Consider the following 15,872-nt stretch of genomic DNA (forward strand, 5'->3'; position numbering starts at 1 on the left):
CTATGTAGAAATGTTGATGTAACAGCATACTTTCTAAAATGTATGTTGATATGGAGTCTGGAAAACACTCAGATAAGTTAGCAGGTATTTCATTTTGATAATATCAACCTGTTTGTACTGTAACAGATCTGAAATATTTGGCAGTTCTTTATATATACAAATATGTTTCACGTATAAGAGTATGGAACATTGTACACAAATATACTGTTCACTTAATACAAGCAACATCTTGTGGCAATTTTCCTAAGAATATTTTATCCTATTTTATACATCTGTGAGGAGATGTATATGATTTAATTGTATGAGAAATAAAAATATGTGAAGGTAGGGAACAGATTTGTTTATGTGCATAATAATTTACTTATCAGGCTAACTTAATTCAAATACAGAATTATTATTTACATTGCGTGATCAACATATATTTTTGTACATATGTAGACTATACAATACAACGTGGTAGCAAGTAGCAATACTAAAAATAAGTGCTTGTCCCAAAGTACTTAATCCAAAGCAATGAATGAGTACTGTACTTTACAGAACAGAATGAAGATTACAATTTAATATAGCATGTTACTTTTTTTAGTGAGCTGTTCCTTTACATAATTTTATGAGTGAATTGACTGAGGTAAAGCAAAGTCATGTGACTTGCAAGTAGTTGAGCAATCATTCATATTTTAGAAAACAATGCCATTGTGCATGAAAAATGGACACACAATTACAGACCTATTCTGATCCTGCAGTTTCTGTGATTAAGAGCACAAATAGGTAGATTCACAAATTACATATTTGTCATTTACCTATACAATTATCTAGTTAATATATGCAATTGTATTAGACACTTGAAAATTGGACACAAAGAACCAAACCTTTGGGTCCTGTGACAGGCACTGGCTACACAGAACAGAATGGGATAAAGGAACTTAAGGCAGTTTACCCCACTTAAGTAAGGAAGGGTGCAAAGGTAGAAGAACAGCAACTGAATATCAAATTCAGGTTTTGTGCATACAGTTATATATCAAACATAATGAAAATCTATGCAAATAAATGTAGTGAAACCTAAATTAGAACCAAGTACCAACCTTACTGCTAGCTCTGTGTTAATAAAAATAGGGAGCTCTTATGTTGCTTATCAGCTGGATTGCTGTATCTCAAAGGCTAAAGACAGACTTTCAAAAAACCTGAGCCTGAATTGATTCAATCTTTGCAGGTTAGTCAAACCTGGCTAGGCTAAATCAGTTTTGTAACCAGACAGACATCCCAGAAATATAGTCACATGCTTGCAGTGTCCCTTCCTTCCACAGCACTGAGCTGAGGGGGAGCATGGCCAGAACTCAACAGGGTGCTCTGATTAGCCCAGCAGGGAATTGATAACAGTGTTTATCTCCCCAAACTCAGTGTTTATCACCCCATTAAGAAAACAACAGAGGGACTTTACGAGCTATGAGTTGATTACAAGTTGATTCATCATGGACCATAGCCAGCATGTGTTCTGCTAGCCAATATACAGACATCTCCTCAGCAAGGTAGGAATTCCCCCCTCCCCACTACTTAACAGGGAGTGGTGAGGGGAGTGTGGAGCAGCTTGCAGTCTCTGGAGCTGCAGCCAGGGAACAGAAGGGAGGGGCCAGCCCTGCTGTGGAGCAGAGAGAGCCCCACCAAGCACAGAGAGCATGCCAGGATGCTGGGGGAGTCTGATTTATCTTAAACCAGGAAGGGGTCTGGTTGCATAAACTGGTTTGAGCCAAATCAGTTAAGTATCTCAAACCAGTTTCAGCTATTTTCAAACTTGTTTATGTGCACTGGGCATCTGTTCTGTTACAGATTTAAACCAATTTCGGATCACTTAAGCCGGTTTATGTGTAGTGTCTGTCTAACCAAAGTGTTTACATGTAAGTAGTAGAATTTAACATACTTAAAGCTTGTAATTTCATGTATGCCATGATTTAGAATATATGTAGAATCAACACACTCAAAAGGGCAAGTTAATAATTTGTATGAGTGTGTATATATTTTTGTTTTCCTGATTACTTACCAAAATTAAATCATGTTTGTCCTCAAGGTGTTGTCAGCAATTTAAAATTTGAGTTGCTTTATGTGAAAAATGTTGATAGATGTCTATATAAACTAAGCTTTGGTAGCTCTCCAGATTGACAGGTTTACCACTTGTGTTAGCCCTGCATGGCAGTATAGAATATTGAAATATTGTTAAATTACATTATTTTACCTACAAGACTACCTACATCCTAATCTAGATCTCCTTCTGCATGTTTGACTTCAGCTACATCCTCCTTAAATAGAATGGTTTGCTATTAGAGGGTCTGCAACATGATATAATTCATTATATGATTCAATTTTCAAGCACTGCTATGATACCCTACATATGCTATGAAAGCAGCAAATTCACTTCCTATATAAAATTTGTCATACAGTAATGATTCAAGTTTCTTATTCCTCTGAAAAATTGCTACAAGAGGGCCATTTTCATTTTGTCATTTTTTTAATTTAAAGACTTTCTCAGTTTTGCTTAAAATGGGTCTGTCATGTTCAAAAACAACATTTTGAAGGATTTAGTAAGCTGCAGTTGTCCAAAATTTGTCTTTAAAAAGTAAAAACCTAAATTCTCAAGAGGATATTTATATTTCAGATTTTTTCACACTATCTTTTATTCACACACTTAATCCATATTAAATAGAAATAAGTCTTACTTCAGTATTCACCTCATGACCCCTTTAAAGAAAACTTACTCTGCTGCCTTTTACCTGAGAAGCCTATTAAGTAGTCTGGTACTAGTCAAAGACATTACTTCAGATTTGGAAGCAGATACTGCAGAAGGAAAGAATGTGAAAAATTCCAGAGTTTGGGGGAATTTTACTGATTCTTACAAGGTTGCTGAGATGTTTTCTAGAAATGAAATCTTCCCCTCACTGAAGTCAAAGGTTTCAATTTCATGCCAGTTTCCTTTTTATGCAACAAATGTACGATATTTACAAGATTCTAAGACTAGAGTTTTTTCCCCATTTAACATAGGGAAAAGCGTCTTCTCTTAGAAGTGGGTATGGGGGAAGGGTTGGGGGGCAGGCAGCTGCTGTGGCTTGGGCTCCAGCCCTAACCTCAGGTCAGGGCTATATCTGCAGCTTCTGCCAGCCCCCTGCCCACCATCTCTGTACCCTGCCATCTTGCCCCCATCTCCATCACATACAGCCTCTGCTCTCACAGCTGCTACAGGGTCTGGGCTATGGCCCAGGCTACAGTCGGGGGCTACAATGGGGACGAGTCTGCTGGCACAGAGCAAAGGGGGAAGCAGGAAACAGAATCTGGGAGGAGGGGGAAGGAAGGAAGCAGAGGCTGGAGGGAGGAGGAGGGCAGAGCAGAGGCTGGGGGAAAGCAAGGGAGCAGAGACTGGGGGGAGAAGCAGGAGGGGGAGCAGAGGCAGAGTGGGAAGGTGTAGGCCAAGACTGTCGGGGCAGAGATGGCAGGGGGGCATGCATAAGCAGGGGATAAGCTTCTTGACCTCCCCACACCACCGAACCCCCCACTTCCTGCCCCCCCCCCCTGCAGTGGTGGGAGGCATGAATTAAAGATCACCCTCCAATAATTAGATTCTGAACTTGGAAAATTATAACAAATTTATGAATTTTTGTTGTATAAAATCTATTTGGGGGTCATCTTAAATTCAGGGTTATCTTAGATTCAAGTAAATGCAGTAATTAATCTGTTTCTTTTTTACTTTTTTTCTAGTAGGTTATCTGCCCAGCTTCTAGATTTAAGACTTCAGCTTACAAAATATGAGAGCTGTTGGGGGTTAAGGCATAAATTCTGAGACCAGTGCATGGGTTGCATGCCCATGTGGGTTGATACGGAGGATAAAAACTAATTAATCACTACAGAGCTACTCTATGGAGACTCACCACCCCAATGGTTGAATTAGCTTCCCTAATTAGATTCTATATGGTGCACTGTCTATCTGGGTGTACAAACATGGCACTAGAGAGAGGAACAGGATTTGCCCTGGTAATTGTCATTTTGGTTCAAATATTTCTTGGAAGACGGCAGGCAAAAGAACAGAGTTAAATGAGTTCAGATCCTCAGTTGGTGTAAGTCAAGGTAGCAATGAAGGTGCCTCACTTTACATTAATTAAGGGTTTGGTATTTAGCAATAACAGCTGTGTGCTGCACAGAATAAGTACTTGTTTTATTTTCATTTTTGAAGTATTGAATAAACAAGTACTCATACACAATACTCATACCAATCTGGGAAGCATGTATAACATTATTATTAGCAAACACCAAAAAACTGTAGTGGCACTACTAAAAAGAATTGGCAAAAAAGGCATAGCTAACAGTGCCATCAAGTGCATTGAGTTCTTTAAATAATGATATTATCAATCAGACAGCATGGTTTGAAACTGTCAAAAATCTGCTGTTAAATGGTTAAGGTAAGTAAAAACAGGCAAGTGCAAGCAAACCATCTCACAGTTTGTGCACATAAATGCATTTTTGTGTGCAGTGCCTGTCACATCATTTGTATGAAAATTAAGTATCTACTTTGGAAAATGCAGCCTTATAACTTAGCTGAATTCAGCAGCTTTTATTTATTTATTTTACATTTTAAATTAATCAGGCAAATTGTTACTTTGGGTTTAAGTGATTCTGTTTGTTATAGAATGGCCTGTGGCTATGATGCCCACCTTTTTTTTATCTAATTCAAGAGAGTACTGTCACATGAGCTCATGGTTTGATACATATTAATATCTGAGACCAAGAAGATAATTTTTTTTTTATATTCCAAAATAAGTTATTGATCATACACATTATACATACAAGACAAGGACAGAAACACACAGCATCTCTTCCCATGGGACTATCATGAAAATCATTATAGTTCAGTTATTTGTTTGTTAGAATATGCTGCCTTTGTTTGATTCTTGATAATAGTTATATTTTATTATCTAAAAATTTTCAGACAAGTCAAAAATCATTAGAAATGATCCATAACTAAAAATATTGTAGTCTTTTATGAATTTACATGTGGTTTGTTAAGCAATGACTTTAATTTTAGGTCTATTCCTTTGTAACTGCACTTATGTATGAACTCTAACATTTTTCCAGACCCTGTCCCTTTTCAAAGACTTACATAAGAGGCTTGCTGCAGCAGGAGATACGCTCTTTTCTGACTTTAAGGGTTACAGAAGATGCTCCCCCACATTTCAGAGAAAAGGGGAATTACAGTATCTTTCTTTTCCTTTTTCTAAAAAGAAAAGATGAATGGTGTCCCACCTTGGATCTAAGAAAGCTTAATGAATTTATTTGCAAGCATATATTTAAAATAGAAACACTGGTATCTATTATCCCATCACTGAGAAAAGGGCACTGGCTCATGTCTCTCCACTTACTATAACATCTTTTCATACCCACCACCTTCATTTTATTGTGGGTCAGGATTATTAGCTGAACAAGGTCTTTTTCTTTGCCTTATTCACACTCTGCAAGGGTCTTTACCAAGACCTTCTCAGGCATGACTGCACGCCTCAGGAAACAAAGGGTGGCAATGTACCCATATTTTGATGTCTACCTAGTAAAACATCTCATGTTAGTGAGCCTACAGACTACCATTGCACTCTTCCATTCAACCACAGAAATTAGCAATGATCTTAGTATGACCACTTGACTTTATTGATGCTACCATAGATAGAGCATCAACAAGGGCCTGTTGCCCATAGGAGTGATCCTGAACTATATAGGAAATGTTACTGTCCTTCCATATGTGATGTTCTGTACCATCAGTATGCTGTATGTCAGACTTAACTTCAGAGAAATTCCAGCCTGGGTAGAGACTGTCTGTTTTCCCAAGATACACCCTGTACCCATGATAGGAATGATCTCAAGGCCTCTGTTGTCCTCCATCACATGCCTTTTCTTCCCTCTGCCCTGTCAGTTTCAGTGATAGCATACACTTATCTCCTGGCATAAGAAAAATGCATCAGATGCCTTCAGGTATAGGACTTTTGTACTAGCATTGAGGGAAAGCTCAGCATTAATATTCCAGAGCTCAGAGCAGTTGCCTCGTCATATTCTAGGCTACTGTACTCAGGTCCTGACAGATGGTGCCACCACCATGTATGATATAAACAAGCAGGAGCAGCTGAGTTCTATCTAGCACAGCTGGGAAAAAGTTCACTCTGCATTTAGTACATATGTCATCAGATTTATCTCTCCATAGTGCATCTTCTGAGTCTTCGAAGTGCTACAGCAGGTCATTTCAGCAAAATCATCCTTAGTGTGAGTGGGGCATCAAGTACTTCTTCCTCCATTCCATCTCTGCATACTGAAGCCCCTCAAAATAAACCTTTGCAACCAAAGACAAGAAGACATGACCCCTCCTGTGCTTGAGAAAAGGCCTCAACCTTGGCTCTCTATCAGGCACTTTCCTAATCCCATAGTCTGGAGCTGTGATGTATGCTTCTCATCCATGTTCCTGATTCCCTGGTTAATTTACAAGCTCTTGTGTTACTCATCCCAGCTGATTCTAATCACTCTCCTGTAGATGAGATTGTTCTGGTATCAGGACCTTCCAGTGCTGTCCAAGCTCAGCCATACATCCCTACCCTGTTGCCAGATGTGTGCGCTAAGACCAAGGGTAGAGACTCAGTCTGGATCTCCATACCTTTCATCTCAAAACTTGGATGCTGGATGGAACTGACAGGAGAACAGAGGTGTTCTGTGTTCATCAGGAATTTCCTTATCTTGCAGTAGGGAGCTCCGCCAGGTGACTTTACCTGGCTAAGTGGCTTTTGTTTCCCAGTTGGTGCCACTCCAGGGACCGTTCTCCAGCTAATTTTGGGGTTCTCAACATTCTGTTCCATATGTTACAGCTAAAAAATGTCAGTCTTACCCATGAGCTCAATCAGGGTTCATCTAACTGATCCTTTTCCGTGACATCTTTGTATCCCAAAGATTAAATGAATCAAATATAATTTGGGGCTCTGCAGTTGAAAGGAAACTGAGGCGCAGGAATGTGCACCACCTAGTCTCTAGTCAGAGGCTCTGGGACAGAGTATACCCACAAATTGGATTTTATAGGGGGACAGTACAACTCAAACAACTCCACTTACTGGTAATAATTTCCTCTTGTTTTAAGATGTAGCCAGCATGACATAAGAATATTATTGCAAAGGTAGGAATGCAACTCAGTGCTCCAGGAGCAGCATTCATTTGCTTTAACCAGCATTCATTTACCTACCTGCAGTCCCCTGTCCCCTTTGCTTAATGCCTTTTAAGCGCTGCCACAAGTAAAACACATGTCTGATAGACAACAATTTCCATCACTACCTAATACTGATGAGCATGCTCTGTGTATTGAATGAAACAAACACTTGTGAACACTAATGAGAATCAGAAGGTAAAATATTTCTCTTCCAGTATAGTGACAAAACCCCTTGCTTTTCCCATGCACCTCAGAATCGTGAGGACAAATCCTAAATTTTGGACTTAGCTCCAGATTATGCCCAGAAAGCTAAGCCTCTAAAAGAGGAAGAAGCATTGCAAGATCCCTATTATGAATTTCTTTTGTGTTCTTCCATCAGAAGACGAGGTTGGTTTGTTGTTTTTCCTCCCCTCTCCTCCGGTGAAAGAAAATATTAGAATACAAGACCACCCGTACAGGGGTTCTGTGTTGTAGCCTCTAACAACGCTGCCTCCAATCCCTAGGAGCGCTGCCGTCTTGTCACGGAGTCCTTGGCCCCGTGTATCCCCATGGTCCATCTTAAAGAGGGATTCCTAAAACAGAGCCAAGTGCTAAGGAAATACGATATGGCTTTTAAGTGTATTATATATCCAAGGGCATCTCATCTGAGTGCAGAGAAAAATGTATGTGTTCTTCTCTCCTGGTCCTCCTCTGGTTAGTCCTTTCTGCCTGGAAACTGCCTTCCTTCTAATAGATGCCTCAGTACAAGCAGCTCCCCCAGTGGGTCCTGGAGCAAGGAAGTGCACATTTTAGAGTAGCAGGTGAAAGAGGATCATAAAGGTATCTGACTCCTCTGCTTGGGGGAGAAAAAAAATCTGGATTTAGAGTGGATTGTCTGTATGCAGATGAAATCTGGCCTTCAGTTTTTATTCAGATCTTACTCACAGTCCCACTGGCTTCCAATGCATCTGAGTATGGACCAAGTGAAAACTAAGATAGAACATCTGGGATTTGGTTTACTATATTTTCGATGTTGAGTTTGTCCAAGCTTATTGGGTTACTGAGAATACTAACAATTATATAATATGGTTATAGAACTGCAATGCAATTTTAGTCACTTTCATCTGGAGTTGAATACAAGTCAAAAACAGATGGAAATGGTTTTGATGAAAGCTCTTTTTTTTAGTTATAGATTTCTTTCACAATAGATTTTTAAAAAAAGTTAAAAGAAATGTTTTCTTAATTTAATATATGAATACTTTATGCTTATAACATTTCATTTATCCCTAGACTAAGAGAGAACATACTGACTGCATGCCATCCATGTTGCAAGTTTTCCTTAACTGCCCATATAGTGAGCTCCCCTCTAACTTCCCTCTACAGGAGATTCAGTTTTCATATTAAGTCATTGCAGGATCTTTTATGAACAGTGACTGTCAAACTGTGCTAGTGTACACATTTGTGCATGCTGGTATTGTTCTCATTTAGACTTCAGTTCCCACCTCAATTTTTTTTCCCCTGCCAGGGTTTTTTTTTATTATTATTTTATTTATTTAGCAGCAGTTGTTTTAAATGTATTTCTGAAACAACCTACAGTGGTTTAGCCATACCAAACCAAATTAGAGCAATAATTATTAAAAGACATGCATAAGGCACAAAAAAATCCCCCAGATGTATATATCTGATTTTTCTAGTGTTTCTCTAATACAATTTTTGTGGGCTAACTGTGGCAATAACTGATCATTTTAATATGAGATGACATGATTTCACTTTACTGATCCTTCACAGGGAAATTACCCTGACAAACTCTTTGATTTTGTTCTAATTTTACAGAAAAATTGAGATTCAGAATTTAAAGAGCAGTTTGAATCCCCATTTTTAAAACACTTGAAACATTTAAACATTCCTTCCTGTCAAAGTCTTGCATCATTACATCTATCTCTCAGGGTTTTCCATCTCTTCATGTGAGGAGGAGGAACTTAAGCTTCTTCAGAGTCTATTAACATGTTCCATAATTGGCTGGCAAAGCAATTCTACTGTCATGTTAAGATTCTTACTTTCCCAAATATTCATAGGGTGCATCCACATATGCGGTTAGTGCATCTGAATTTTCTGCTCAGAAAACTCATGGTCATGAATGTACTTTAGAGCGCATGTCTACACATGGTAGGGAGACAGCTGCCCCTGCAGCTGGCACAGCTCTCATGGCCACGTGGGAATGTGGACTCGTCCCCATCCCCGTATGGTGGACAGACAGCTGCCCTTGCAGCCAGCACAACTACCCTCTGCATCAGGGCTTAGCCATGCAACAGTGGGAAGCCCTGCTGCCTGGGCTGACCAAAAGCAAATTGCTCGCAGGGCTGACAGGAAGCAGTTTTTCTAGTATTTCTCTAATACAATTTATGTGGGCTAACTGTGGCAATAACTGATCATTTTAATATCAGGTGACATGATTTCACTTCAAAATACTTAAAAGCAAATTGCTCCTGGTCAGCATCTACACGTGTGGTATGGCACATTAGCTAATGCACCATATATCTAGTACCTGTATGCGTTAGTACTAGCAAACACATACAGGTACTAAATATACGGTGCATTAGCAACAATGTGGTGCATCATCGACAATGTGACAAAATGATCAATAGAGCTAACCGCACTCTATCATGCATTAATAAGTGCATCATGACCAGGACTAAGGAGGTGATACTTTCCCCGCTATGCGTCACTGGTAAGGCTGCAGCTGGAGTACTGCATTTAGTTTTGGGTGTCACACTTCAAGAGGGATGTGGATAACCTTGAGAGGGTCCAGGGGAGGGCCATTTGTATGATTAGGGGCCTGCAGGGAACGTCCTATGAGGAGAAGTTGAGCGACATGGATCTCTTCAGCCTCCGTAAGAGAAGGCTAAGAGAGGATTTGGTGGCCATCTACAAATTTGTCAGGGGTGGGGGGAGAGGTCAGCAAGGAATAGGAAATACTCTGTTTATGAAGGCACCCCTTGGAGTAACTAGAAACAACAGCCACAAACTGACAGAGAGCAGATTTAGACTAGACATTAGGAAGAACTTCTTTACGGTTAGGGTTACCAGAATCTGGAATGGGCTTCCAAGAGAGGTGGTGCTCTCCCCTACCTCGGGGGTCTTTAAGAAAAGACTGGACAAACACTTGACTGGGGTCATCTGACCCCAGCACTCTTTCCTGCCCAGGGCAGGGAGTCAGACTCAATGATCTGCTGAGGTCCCTTCTGACCCTGAAAATCTATGCAATTTATCAAATCTATGAAACGATTCATTAGACTAACTTAATGTGCAGTAAGTCCTACAAACATGTAGATGGTGACACTTTACTGTTCATTAGATTAGTCTAATCCACAGTAAAAAGTCTTGTGTAATTGTGTAGGGATTCAGCATTCTGAATTAGCGAAACCACACATTCAAGCCCAGATCCTGCAGTGGGACTCCACACAGGAGCACACATTGGATCAGGACCGTATCTTGAAATTTAAATGGGATTTGGACACAAACCAAGGTCTTACATTTCATTATTTTCTTTCAGTATTTTTTCTACCGTTTTCATATTTTCAGATTCATAGATGTTAGGGTCGGAAGGGACCTCAATAGATCATCCAGTCTGACCCCCTGCATAGGCAGGAAAGAGTGCTGGGTTTAGATGACCCCAGCTAGATGCCTATCTAACCTCCTCTTGAAGACCCCCATGGTAGGGGAGAGCACCACCTCCCTTGGGAGCCCGTTCCAGACCTTGGCCACTCTAACTGTGAAGAAGTTCTTCCTAATGTCTAGTCTAAATCTGCTCTCTGCTAGCTTGTGGCCATTATTTCTTGTAACCCCCGGGGGCGCCTTGTTGAATAAAACCTCACCAATTCCCTTCTGTGCCCCCGTGATGAACTTACAGGCAGCCACAAGGTCGCCTCTCAACCTTCTCTTGCGGAGGCTGAAGAGGTCCAGGTGCCCTAGTCTCTCCTCATAGGGCTTGGCCTGCAAGCCCTTAACCATACGAGTGGCCCTCTCCAGGTTATCCACATCCTACAGATGCACAAAATGTGCATCTGTAAATTGTACGTTCTGCACTAAGATTACTAATGATCAGTTGACATGTATGAAAAATAGATTTGGTAATGGTGAAAGATCTCCCATGTTGGAACATAGAAGTAGACTTTACCTAATGCTGAAATACTTAAAAACCTTGCCCTGCACACTCCAGTGTCAGAAAGCAACTGGAATACCTTGTGTGAAAATATCCCCAGTAAGAAGAGGGTTCCCCAACAGTGTAAGGCCAGTTCAACCTATACCTCAGGGAAGATGGTACCAATGTACGCTCTGGCTCTTTTGGGTAACAGTTGCAAGTAGTGTACAACAGCAGCTCCTGAAACTATTACAGCTTATGCTAGGAACTGACTTGGTCTTTTGCAGCCCCAGAATCTATAAAGGGTTAGGACAGTAAAAAGCTACATTTATTCCCCTGCCTCCATATCTGGTCTGCAGTTAGCATCCCAAAATTTGGGCCCCAGTGTCTGCTTTTGTGAATGCACATGAACTGCTTTGATATGAATATAAGTTATGATAATATTTCCCATTATACCAGGATTTATTTAACATTTCTTGTCACTTTCTTGCCAGATTATGAGTCCATTGTTTGTTCTGTGAGTTATAAACAAAGACAAAGTTTTTGCTTCCACTTCAACAAGATGTACTAAGTCCCTTGGGAAGAGCTATATTCCACTGTCCCCTCAGTTTCCACATCTTGAATGCTCTTGTAATATCTGGATTTGAAATCTGGATCTCTTGAAGAAACAAGGAAATTTATACAAGATGTTGGGGTGAGGCATTCTGTCCACAAACATTGCTTGTCTCTATAATCTTAGCTAGTCTACGGCTCTGTTCTGCAATCTGTTTCCTGACACTTAATTTTGTTTTTAGTTTTCCTCAAACAGCTCTGCGGTTTCCCAGATTCCCAAACGAACCACCAGGCTCATGAGGCTGTAACCAAAAAAGTGAAACATCTCTGCCCCATTATTTATTACAGAATCACAACTGACTCAGAGGAACTAAGAGGAGATGAACACACATGGTGAAAGGCAAAATGTTTTGTACTCTTTGAGGCATGTCTGCCACTTTCGATGTTGAGGTGGTGGGGGGTTAATTAGAGATTAAATTGCAGCATTAAGGTCATTAATTTTGAATGCTACCTCCAATGACATCTTGAGGTTAGCTAATAGGAAGTGTGATATTTTCCATCTTAGTTACATTTAGGGTAATTCACATCTGCAGAGCTTTTGTGAATTGGCACTTATTGTTAAATTGCTGGTTTCCGTGTTATGGGAACTTTAGACCATCACATCCAAAGTCTTGATATTTTATGAATTAAGATGTAAAAGTCTGAAAGCCGTGAAGCACATATTAAAAAATTAAAGGTTCTAAGTAGTTCTAAAAATGTGTGATTAATTTAGTTGACAGCATCCAGCAGTTAGGGTATCATTTTTGCAGAGAACAAATTTTACTTCCATATTCTTTAGGTACTGATTCATTTGCAGAACACTGGTTATGAGCTGCACTGTTTGCCAAACTCATTTGATTCTTCCATCACACCTCATTGGAGTATAATAGGCACAGACCTGTATCGATTATTGTGATTTAAAAGTGGGGGAGATCTTTGCACATCAGTTTGGATATAAATTATAAATAACATCTCTAAAGACTGAGAGTTACAGAAACAGCATTCTTCTGAGACATCCACATGTAACGCTGTTTTTCTAGAGGTTATTAACTTTATGATTGCAATAGTGATGTACTTGACCCACAGCAATGATCACTGTCCATAAAATCTTGCAGACTGGACTCAATCAACTGCCTTTTCCAGTAATGTTCATTAGCACTGACCACCAAAGGTCACTCTAATAAACAGAGGGTCAACACTCACAACAGCAGTATACATTCATTGGTGAAACAGTATTATCTTCTCTCTGTTTTCCTCACTAACATAGAGATCTGACGCTGTATAGGTAGCTCATGTAGGTGTTACATACAAATTCCATGTGTGTAGGGATACAGAAGCTGATATGACATTTATTTGCACAAATTAAGAGACATCTCTCTAATGCAGAATAGTGAGTGAATTATCAGACATCTCATCGTGAGTGGATAAGTAGCAGATCAGACCCAAACACTCATGTAGCCTAAATATACATTTTTCTTCAATTTTTTTAACAGAAAACTTTATAGAGTTATTTTTGGTTATATTAAGAATGACAGTGTCACAAATATGAACAGAGATACTTTTAAACCCCCTCAAGGTCTTGACTGTACAATTAGTATTGTTATGTTGTAGTATTTGCATTATGGTAGTACCAAGAGATCCTAGTGCTATTGTGCTAGGTACTGGATAAGGGTAAAGACATTTCCTTTCAATGCAAGTTACCAAGTAAGCCAACATCCACATCAACCTGCTGCTCACTTTTATAGCTTAATAGCCCCTTGAAGTACTTTAAAAGTTACATCTGTCATACCCCCTCACACAGTTTCCTCAGTCCCCCAATAAATTCCACTATCTTTTTTTAAGTCTCCTCTCAGCTAAATGGAGTTGGCATAATTGTACTTTTAAAGTTTGCTGTGTGTTGTTTTACAAAAAACTGAAGTCAGAATTAATATTGTGAGAGAGTTGTAAGGAACTGGATGTGTGCAGTTTGGTTGATTGTAGGTATGGAATGAAAAAGAAGTATGTTGTGGTTCTAAGAAGAATGTAAATGCTTCCAGGCATTGTAGAGTTGCTGCACAGGGGTCCAGTTTGAAAACAGAGCTAGGACTACAGAGAAGTTTCCCTCTTCCTATCCAGCTTCCTCCATTTCTCCTAGTTTCCTACTGCATTTTAAACATTAAGCTGTTGTTTACGCTTAGTAAAGCTGATATTTAGTAATGTAATTTCTATTTGCCATCAATAAAAATAGAGATTAAAAATGAACAGTGGGTTAGGAAATGAATGGAGTCCATCCATAAAGGACCTTGATTATGTGCTAGATTCAAAAACAAACTCAAGTGCCACAAGGTTGAGCTTTGCAGTTCCTAACTCAGTGATTCCCAAAGGGTGTGCTGGGGCACACTGATGTGCCACAAGAGCAGCAGAAGTGTGCTGCAAGATCATCCTGTGTGAGGTGGTAAATTCTCTCCTCCCCTGCCCAGCACCCACACCTGGCCCAACTACTCCAATGGCACCTGCTCTTCTGGAAATTGCCATCACTGCTACTGCCTTCCCCTGTCCTTCCCCACCCCCAAGTAGCTCCTCTGCCAGCCCCTACATGCTTCCAGTAGTGCAGTGTACTGTGAGCAGGCAGACGCGCAGGCAGAGCTATGCTTTGCAGCTTGGTGTATACCCTCTACTCCTCCCATTCTCTCCCAGGGCTAACAGGAGGGACCACAGGGGTGTCTTCCAGTATGTGTGACCCTGCAAGAGCAGCCTCAGCAGCAGGAGCTGTTCTTGCCCCTGAAGTACAGACCAGGGGCTGGGAGGGGCAGACAATGGAAGACTGCCTTGGCACAGCCCAGCAAAGTCCTGCCCCCAGCTAGAGCAGTGATTCTCAACTTTTTTTATCCTCAATGCAAGATCTGATTTGGCTCAGTGACTGCAGCTAGGGTGCCACAAAATTCAGAAAAGTTATGGAAGTTTTTTTTTAATAGTACAGCTCCGCACTGATATGATTTCCTCTGCAAGGGAATGAAATACTATGTTTTGAAGTGTGTGTGTGTGTGTGTGTGTGTGTGTGTGTGTGTGTGTGTGTGTTAGCGCATTAGCATGGTTTTTGCCAGCCATGCTAATGCGCAGTAGAATTAGTCTAGTGTGCATTAAGCATCTTGTGTAGATGCACCTACTGAGAACAGAAGTATGTTTCTTAAATCCTGCCCATCTCCAGGATTTATGCATTTTATGAAGACTCCAGGAAGCACCTCTGTCCACTTAAGATCCACAATCTTTTAGGAAGCTTCCTTCCTTCTTTCAATACCCTAACAGGCAGTTACGTGGGGATTTGGTTGTAGTGGCAGACTCACTGTAAAATTATATCCCATGCCTATTTAAGGTAAAAGTTGTAAATGCCCCTTCCAGCAAAGACTAAAATCCAGTCTCACTTTGCCTGAATCATTAGATTACCGTTATGCTCATTCATGCATCCACTTGCACATTTTCTCTTTCTGTGGCCCAGCATATCTGAATTATAGCCTGGACGGTAGAACAATTTAAATACAAGGAATGAAGAGTTCCTATCCCCCTTCAAAATAGCCTATAAGCTGGTGGTTCAGGCACTGTCCTGGGAGGTGGGAGATATGGGTTTGAATTCCCTAAGGCCAAGAAGAAAATTGAACTGGGGTCTCCCCACAGTCCATGTAAATGCTGTAACCACTATATTATATAAATGGGACACTTTCTCCTTCTTGTTTGTGTTTTAAAAGAATGTGGTGGTTACTATTACATCTTGTAGAGAACCCAATTCTGTTGGCATATATTAGATGGGGAGTAGGTGAATGGAATTTGGGATTCTTGGATCCTCTTTGGGGTTAGGCATGCCTCAGCCCTATTCTGCTCACCAGCTTTCTCAGGATTGAGGCCTTGCTGGGCATATGCAAAGGCAGAATTTTAGGCAGCTGGAGAACTTTAAGGTCAACTTCCTGATGTGTCTATGGAGTT

The 15,872-nt window shown here is 40.4% G+C and overlaps 1 protein-coding gene and 1 long non-coding RNA gene across 8 annotated transcripts in view; both read left to right on the forward strand.

Annotated features, from left to right (window-relative positions):
• The window catches only part of ARB2A (ARB2 cotranscriptional regulator A), a 413,000-nt gene that overhangs the window by 378,183 nt on the left and 18,945 nt on the right, over positions 1 to 15,872 (forward strand). The gene's annotated exons all lie outside the window — the stretch shown is intronic.
• LOC132249588 (uncharacterized) lies at positions 1,008 to 14,825 on the forward strand. 2 transcript variants are annotated; one of them, XR_009461088.1, is made up of 3 exons: positions 1,008 to 1,749; positions 11,819 to 12,018; positions 12,119 to 14,825. It is a non-coding gene; the product is annotated as an uncharacterized LOC132249588 (long non-coding RNA). The 2 variants fall into 2 exon arrangements; XR_009461089.1 differs by lacking the exon at positions 1,008 to 1,749 and adding an exon at positions 1,756 to 1,889.

The sequence above is a fragment of the Alligator mississippiensis genome, chromosome 3, assembly GCF_030867095.1.
Source record: "Alligator mississippiensis isolate rAllMis1 chromosome 3, rAllMis1, whole genome shotgun sequence".
Taxonomy (NCBI): Eukaryota; Metazoa; Chordata; order Crocodylia; family Alligatoridae; genus Alligator; species Alligator mississippiensis.